This window comes from Rousettus aegyptiacus, unplaced genomic scaffold (assembly GCF_014176215.1).
Source record: "Rousettus aegyptiacus isolate mRouAeg1 unplaced genomic scaffold, mRouAeg1.p scaffold_m13_p_13, whole genome shotgun sequence".
Classification (NCBI taxonomy): domain Eukaryota; kingdom Metazoa; phylum Chordata; class Mammalia; order Chiroptera; family Pteropodidae; genus Rousettus; species Rousettus aegyptiacus.
In genome coordinates, this window is record NW_023416288.1 from 62,110,016 (window position 1) to 62,117,142 (window position 7,127).

The window sequence follows — 7,127 nt, forward strand, 5'->3', positions numbered from 1 at the left end:
GCGAAGACTTAAAGCCACTTTTTGGGAAAGGCTTGCATTCTCCTCTTTGAAGGACACTTTTTGAGCAGCCAAGCACGCTGGCTTTTCATTCTTGGCTAGGCCTAAGGAGGAGGAAGCATTCCCAGGACTGGACAGCTGCAGCAAGGGGACTGTGAGAAGTGAAGGTGTTGGGAAAGTGACACAGCCAGTTCCATGTTGCTCCTAGGGGTCTTCTGTGGTGAACTGGGGTAAGGCCATTGCACTTAGCAGCAGCACATTGTCCCAGATGCTGCAGGGCCCACTGTGAGGGACCAGGAGAGGCTGCTGGTCCATCTCTCCCTCCAGATGGCTTCAGCCACAGCTGCCTCCAGCCTGTGGGTAAGGGCAAAAGTTTGTGAAGATAAGCAGCGGGAGGCAGGGCGCTCTGGCGAGAAGGCTTTTGGGGAGGATCCTTGGTGCGGGGGAGCTTGTCTGACCACGTAAGAGTGAGAAGGGTTGCACAGTCAGCACCTGTGCTGCTCGGGTCCCAATGACATCGCCTCCTCGCACTGGATATGCCAGTGGCTTCGTGCTGAGTCCGCAGGATTATTGGGCATTAACTCTGTGCTCGTCTCTGATTTGATCCCTAGACAGCCATCAGTAATTTCATTTCCACGTGAATGTGGGGGACAGGTTATGGATTCTATAGGGAGGGCATCTCAGTCGGGGTTAAGAAGAGTCCAATACAGCAGAATGGGCATGGAGACCAGCCTGGTGGGCCTCCAGGTCCCTGTCCGCCTAGGACAGCAGTAACCCCAAAGATAATTCACAGCACAGTCACACACTGACGATCCCAGGCACTGCTAGCAATGAAATGGAAAGCTGTAAGTAAATTCTTTCATGTCCCCAAAACAAAATGAACATTCTGATGTCAGCGTAGCTAGAAGGGCCAGTGGTCTGGTTGTGTTGTGACTTGGGAGGACTGAGCTTTGTCACTGACTAGGGCAGGGCGATTAACTTTTTACCTTGTGGCTTCTGATAAAGAAATTCTTCATTCCTCAAAGATCATCGAGAAGCTAAAAACGAAAATAATGGATTGCAGTGCTTTTAGGTAGTGAAAAATTGGCTTTAAAAGGTCTTTCAAAATAACAGTATAAACTAGGAAATGGCCCCTTTTGGCATTATAAAGGAGCTATGTCATTCTTGGGTCATACAGATCTTTGCGGCCTTCACACACACACCCTCCCCACAACCATCCGAGCCCAGCTGGATCTGCTTTCTCCCTCTCTCCTCCCCCACCCCAGACCTGGCCATTCCCATCATAGACAGTGCTGCTCTTGTATCCTGAAGCCTGGGCTTTCTGGTCTACCAAGAAAACACACTCCTTCCTTTTCTATTTCTAAACCAGAAGGAAAAAATAACAACCCTGAATGAGACTCTGCTTTCATGAACTGCAACCCAGAGGAGGAAAGTCAGAAAGTGGTGATCTGCTCTGTTGGGGGCAAAACTTGTTTTTTCAGGAGCAGCCACCAGGCATGATTCTTCCTCAAACACATGGTGTATAAACTGGAATCAGGCGGCTCTGTGATAGTTTTGGCCCAGAGTACAGGCATTAGCTTACTGAGCTCCAACTCCAAAGAAAGGCCCCTTGTGTTCCTAATGGGGAAGGGTATCAGCCACTGGACGGCCTGCGGGGGAGAAGTCATCCAGCTAACTCAGGAAAGAGACTTGGCAGAAGGAATTCTGAACTGAAGCCATCGTTCCCCAAACCTGGTCATTTGAAAAACTGTTGTATGGCCTCCATCTCGAGTTAACCACCCTTAATAATAAACTCAGTACAATGCAATGGTCCACTTAAGTGTTCTGCGTGAGTTCTTTTAAGTTATTTTTGTGCCATCTTGGAAAATTCCTGGAGTTAACTACCCTAAAGTGGTGGTTAGACTCCATTTAGACCAAGTGCCTTGGGTAGAACTTGGAGGCAAAATCCACATCCTAGAATACAGTGTCTTAAAGAAGACACTAGATATTTTCTAGGTAGCCAGAGAAATTATCTTTCCTTTAAGCTACTGTATCTCTGAGTAGGTCGCTACCTTTCTCCACTTCATGATTCTGTTTCCCCCAGACACACCTCCTCCCCACCCCCAACAGTGTCTGTCAGTGAGGAATCCGCAGCTCTTGCCAGCTTGCCCTCCTGTCCCTATCTGGGCAGGTGCAATAGCGGGGGCAATGCAAGAACAAATACCCAAGGAAAACCAGTCCCTTGGATGGAGCTCCTGTAAACGATGGAGATTTCTATTAGACTCCAGCTTCCTTGAGGTCCTTGATGGCAGGTGCATGTTAGGTCCTCAGTAAATATTTGTTGAATTAGTAATTGGGTTAAGCAGACAGAATTCACTTGAAACAATTTTTTTTTTTTTTTTTGGACTGAATTTTCAGTGAGTGTGCTTTCCATGCTGAGTCTATGGAGTAGAAATTGTGGCAGAGAAGAAAGAAAAGAAGCAAGGAGCTGGCAATTGGCAGTTGGATCTACACTTGTAGAAGAGAAGGCCACCAGGGCTCACTCTGCATTCCCGTGCATTCCTTTGTTGGGCTCTATGAAAACTGATTCAGTAGTAAAGAGTATGTATGTGGCTGGGGGTGGCAGGAGGGATGGGGAGCCATCTAGATACATACCTGCCAGTAGCTTCTCAGTAGGATGCAAAATTGGTGGCATCTTAAAAGTCCTCACAGCTGGGAGCTGTACTGGGGTGGACACAAGGCATGAGGACTGGGAACGTCCTGATCCAGTCACAGAACACCATTATCCTTTTCCCTGGAACACTCGTTTTCTCCAAGTATGTATGTAAGTGGACTGAAGGATATGTGTTCTGAGCTGCTTCTCTGGAATCTACTTCCCCTGATGAGGAAACCAAGGAGCCTCAGTGTATTTCATGGTCTCAGTGTGTGCCTCCTGGCCAGGACAGTCTCACAAATGCACACCCTAGTTATGTGTAATTGAACAAATGTGCAAATACGCAAGCCTTTACCAAGTGCCCACTCAACACTGTGAACAAAAATGCGACGATGTATCCACAGTTTGGAAGTGGAGATAAGATTTGGAGAGTTTGGGGTAAGTCCCCACAGAGAGGCCAAGCTCCAGGGCTCGTGAGGTTGTGAATCTGCCACACCCCTCCACTGCCGGTGGCACTGCAAATTGGCACAACCCTTTAGGGACACAGCACAGGACTACACGTGTGTTTCAGTCACTCCTGTTGCATAACAAATTACCCTAGAACAACATGATCACTCAGTGTCTCAGCGTTCAGGAATTCAGATAGGGCATGATAGAGATATGCTCCTCTCTGCTCATAATGCCTGAGGCTGGAAGACTGAACCATCTGAAGGGCTTGTTCATTCACATGGCTAGCAGTCGATGCTGGCTGTCGACTGGGGGCCATAGGCAGAACACCCACACGTGGCTTGGGGTTCCTCATAATATGGCAGCTGAATTCCAAGGGCAATTATCTTGAGAAAGAGGACGTGGTGGGGTCAGACACATATTACCTTTGTAACCTAGGCTTGAAAGTTCCATGTTTCTTCCACTGCGTTCTGTTGATCAAGGCAGCTATAAACAAACAAACAAACAAACAAACAAAAACGAAACTGACCTATTTCAAAAGGGAGGAACGTAGACCCCCGCTTCTCAATGAAGGATGTTCCACATCACAGCATGTGGACTAGGGTATGTATTGATATGGTCATTTTTGAAAAATACAGTCTGCCACAATGTGCAATGCCCCCTCCACAAAAAAAAAAAAAAAAAAAAAAAGCAAAAACAATTTGAGACTTGTAGGCCATTGAACCCAGGAAAATAAATCCTAGGAAAATAATCAACAGGAAAAAAAGGTATGCTTAAAGATATTATGTGCATGCCTTCATTTATCTAGTCATCCAATAAATATAGATTAAAGTAATTTGTAGGTGCTAGGAATACAGAGAAGACTTAAGATAGCCCCCTTTTCCCCCTCAAATAGCTTTTAGTCTATAATAGCTAAAAACAACCCATCTAAATGTCCAGTGATAGAACTTGGTTTAGTAAATTATAGTGCATCAACCCTGTGAGATGTGTCCCTGAGCGGGACACTTACAGACTTATTTTGACCTCTTTTTAAAACTTCTGCAGCTTTGAAAAGACCATGTAGAAAGCTGGAGGAAATGTAGGATAGAAGTGAAAACAAAGTTGTCTACTGCAATTGTGATTATGTAAAACTATGCACGCAAATAGCCAAGGTCTAGATAACAATATCTTTTTTTCACTCACCATCTTACCCCATTCAAATGTGAACTCACTTGTTGGAATGAGAATGTGGATAGCTGGGTTTTTTTTTTTTTTCCGTTTTTAATTCTTTTCTCAATTTTATATTGCTTTTGCAATTGAAAAGGTCCAGGGGGTGAGGGTGAAGGGGTGTGTGTGGGGGAAATGTGGCGAAAATAGAATTTCATGAGTTAAAGGAAGAGAAAGCTCTGCTGAGTGAGAAGCTGAGGAGAGACTTCTTGGGAGAGGTGGCAATTGAATTTCAGTAGGAGGAGGAAGCAACGAGAATCAAGACATAGAGACAGGAGAGGAAGAGCTGTCTTCGGAAAACCGCAAAGAATCCAAACTGAGATGTAGACGAGGAGCATGGGAAGATGGGGCTGGATGGAAAGGTGGATCCTAGGGACTGGGCTGAAGATCGTGGTCTCTATTTGTAGAGACTCCGAAGCTTTTTGAGAAGAGAGTGCTGAAGGAGGGTGGCTGAGCCCAGTTCTGAAGATGGACAGACGCGGGGGCAGATGCAGATGCAGACGGGGAGACCGTAATCCAGCGCCCGGACTACAGAGGCGGCAGAAAAGACTGGAGAGCGTTTGTGAAAGAAAATGGTCACAACTTGGGGACCTAGGTGACGATGAAGATTGTGGGTGGCATTAATAACAAATAGAGCTCGGAGGAAGAGGAACTGGTTTGGAACAGAAGAGAAATTTTAAACGTCGAGTTTGAGCTGCCACTGACATCCGGACGGGATGATGGCAGATCGTTGGGAATGTCAGTCTGAATCTTAAGTAAGCGGTCCCCACTTTGGGGAAAACAATGTGGATGTATCCCTCTTCCTCTTCCTGGAATGCTCCCCCCCGCCCCAGCTATCTGTAACAGCTCCTTCCCATCTTCATTAAGATCTCTGCTCAAATAGCACCTTCTTACACCCTTCCTTGCCACCCTGAAATGGCACCACTATCACTCACCATCGCCCTTGCCCTGCTCAGCTCTTCTTCATTACACACACGTGAGCTTTTATTTATTATCCGCCCCCGCCCCTTTAGAGATGGGACACTAATCTCATCTTCCTGCTTGAAGAACTCATCAAGGGCAACTATGTGCTGGTTCACTCTTATGTAAACTCCTATTGTGAAGTGATAACAAATAGCATCTATTTTTTTAATTCCTTCAGATCTTAATCTAAAGGTATAAAGCGTTTCTGCTATATTATAGATCAGAGACGCAACTTAGCAGAAAGAGCACACACCAATTGTTTCTTAAGGGAGCTTCACGGATGGTGCTGGACACTTACAGGTATGTCCCACCGCCCAGCACTTGGTCACATGGATACATCTAGCTGCAGAGGATTCTGGGGAAAGTAGATTTTGTTTGCCATGGCCGTGGCCAGCCAGTAGTCCTAGCAGGATGATAGGAGAGGATGGATATGTGACAGCGGCAGCAGCCCCTCACTGCAGATGTCCGAATAAAGCCACTGAGCCTCGGCTGCGCCTGACTCCAAGGACAGCAACTACCGTGGATCTAGGACTCCCAGTTCCCTGGGACGATTAACTCTCACCGAGCACTTCCTTAATTGTCTCACTCTCTTTCCCCTCCCCGCTCCCCCCACCTCCAAGCAGTGAACATGAGGAAATGTTCAACATTTCTGGATTCCAGATGCCAAAATCCTGTAAAACAAAGCATCTCGGGTATGTCCACGCTGCTTGTCCTTGACCAACATTCTGTGCAGTTCGGGCGGCACCAGCTACGTAATTTGTGGGACCAATGCAAAAAGAAAAGGGGGGGCCCCTGCTCAGGCCGTATCGTGATTTAAAGACAGCCACAGCAGAGCATTAAACCCAGCACAGAGCCCTTGAAAGTGCAGGGTCCCGTGCGACCGCCCAGGTGGTGTGGGCCTGTTCTGTCTATATTTAGCTTGACAAAACAAAGGAGCTGTTTGTGTGCGAACTGCCTGCCAGTAGTGTTGGCTTTTCAGACTGCTTCAGCTTTTAGGTGAGGTGTGTGTGTGTGTGTGTTTTTTTTTCCTTGTCATGGCTCAGAAAAATTAGAAGTGGTCTTGGGGATCAAACGGCTGGATTATCTCCATTTACAGAAGCCCCAGAAGCCCAGAGGGGCTTGCGAGTGCCCAGGGGCCTGCTTGGTGCCGTCGCAGTCAGCCCACAGAAGTCCTGTGCCACGCCGCAGCCTTGGCCGCACCGCCGAAGGTGGTCGTCTTGTCCCCATCAGGCTGGCTCTGGGGTGCCAGGTCAGGGCCATCCTTGACACGCCTGGGACCTCTCATTGGGTTAGTCTCTTCTTCCAGCCTCTGGTCAAAGCAGACAAAACCAGGAGCCACCCTGTTCTTGGCCACTGGTCGTGGAAAGGCCGAACGGCGGCCTGATCAGGGAGCCCTGATACTCCGCCTCCGCCGACACCTCCTGTCCGTGCCCCTCAATGTGGAGGTGAGCGGGAGGACTGCTGGACACGCAGCCTGCCTGCCCGGTGCCGAGCTCACCCTGGATGGCGTGGGGAACAGGCACAGGGGACAGTCGTGCTGGTGGCGGCACTGGAGCAGGACACGGGGATGGGGAGGACGGGGTGGGACGCCACACAGAGCAGGGGCAGCGGCAAGCAGGGCCAGACGAATGTGTCGCGGGGAGCGGGCAGGCGAGGTGTCAGATGGGCACGCTTTTCTCCGGGGGAAGGGAGGCCGTGCGAGATGCCAGGCGGAGCAGAGCGGAGTGATTAGCAGGCAGAGAGTGAGTCATGCATCCAGTCCCCTGGGCAGCCTGTGCACCACGGGCTCTCCTGGGTGCTGGACTCGATGCCAGCCTACGCAGCTGGCGTCGGGAAAGGTGCCAGATTTCCTGCGGGGGCCTCACGAGGTGGGGGCCGGGAG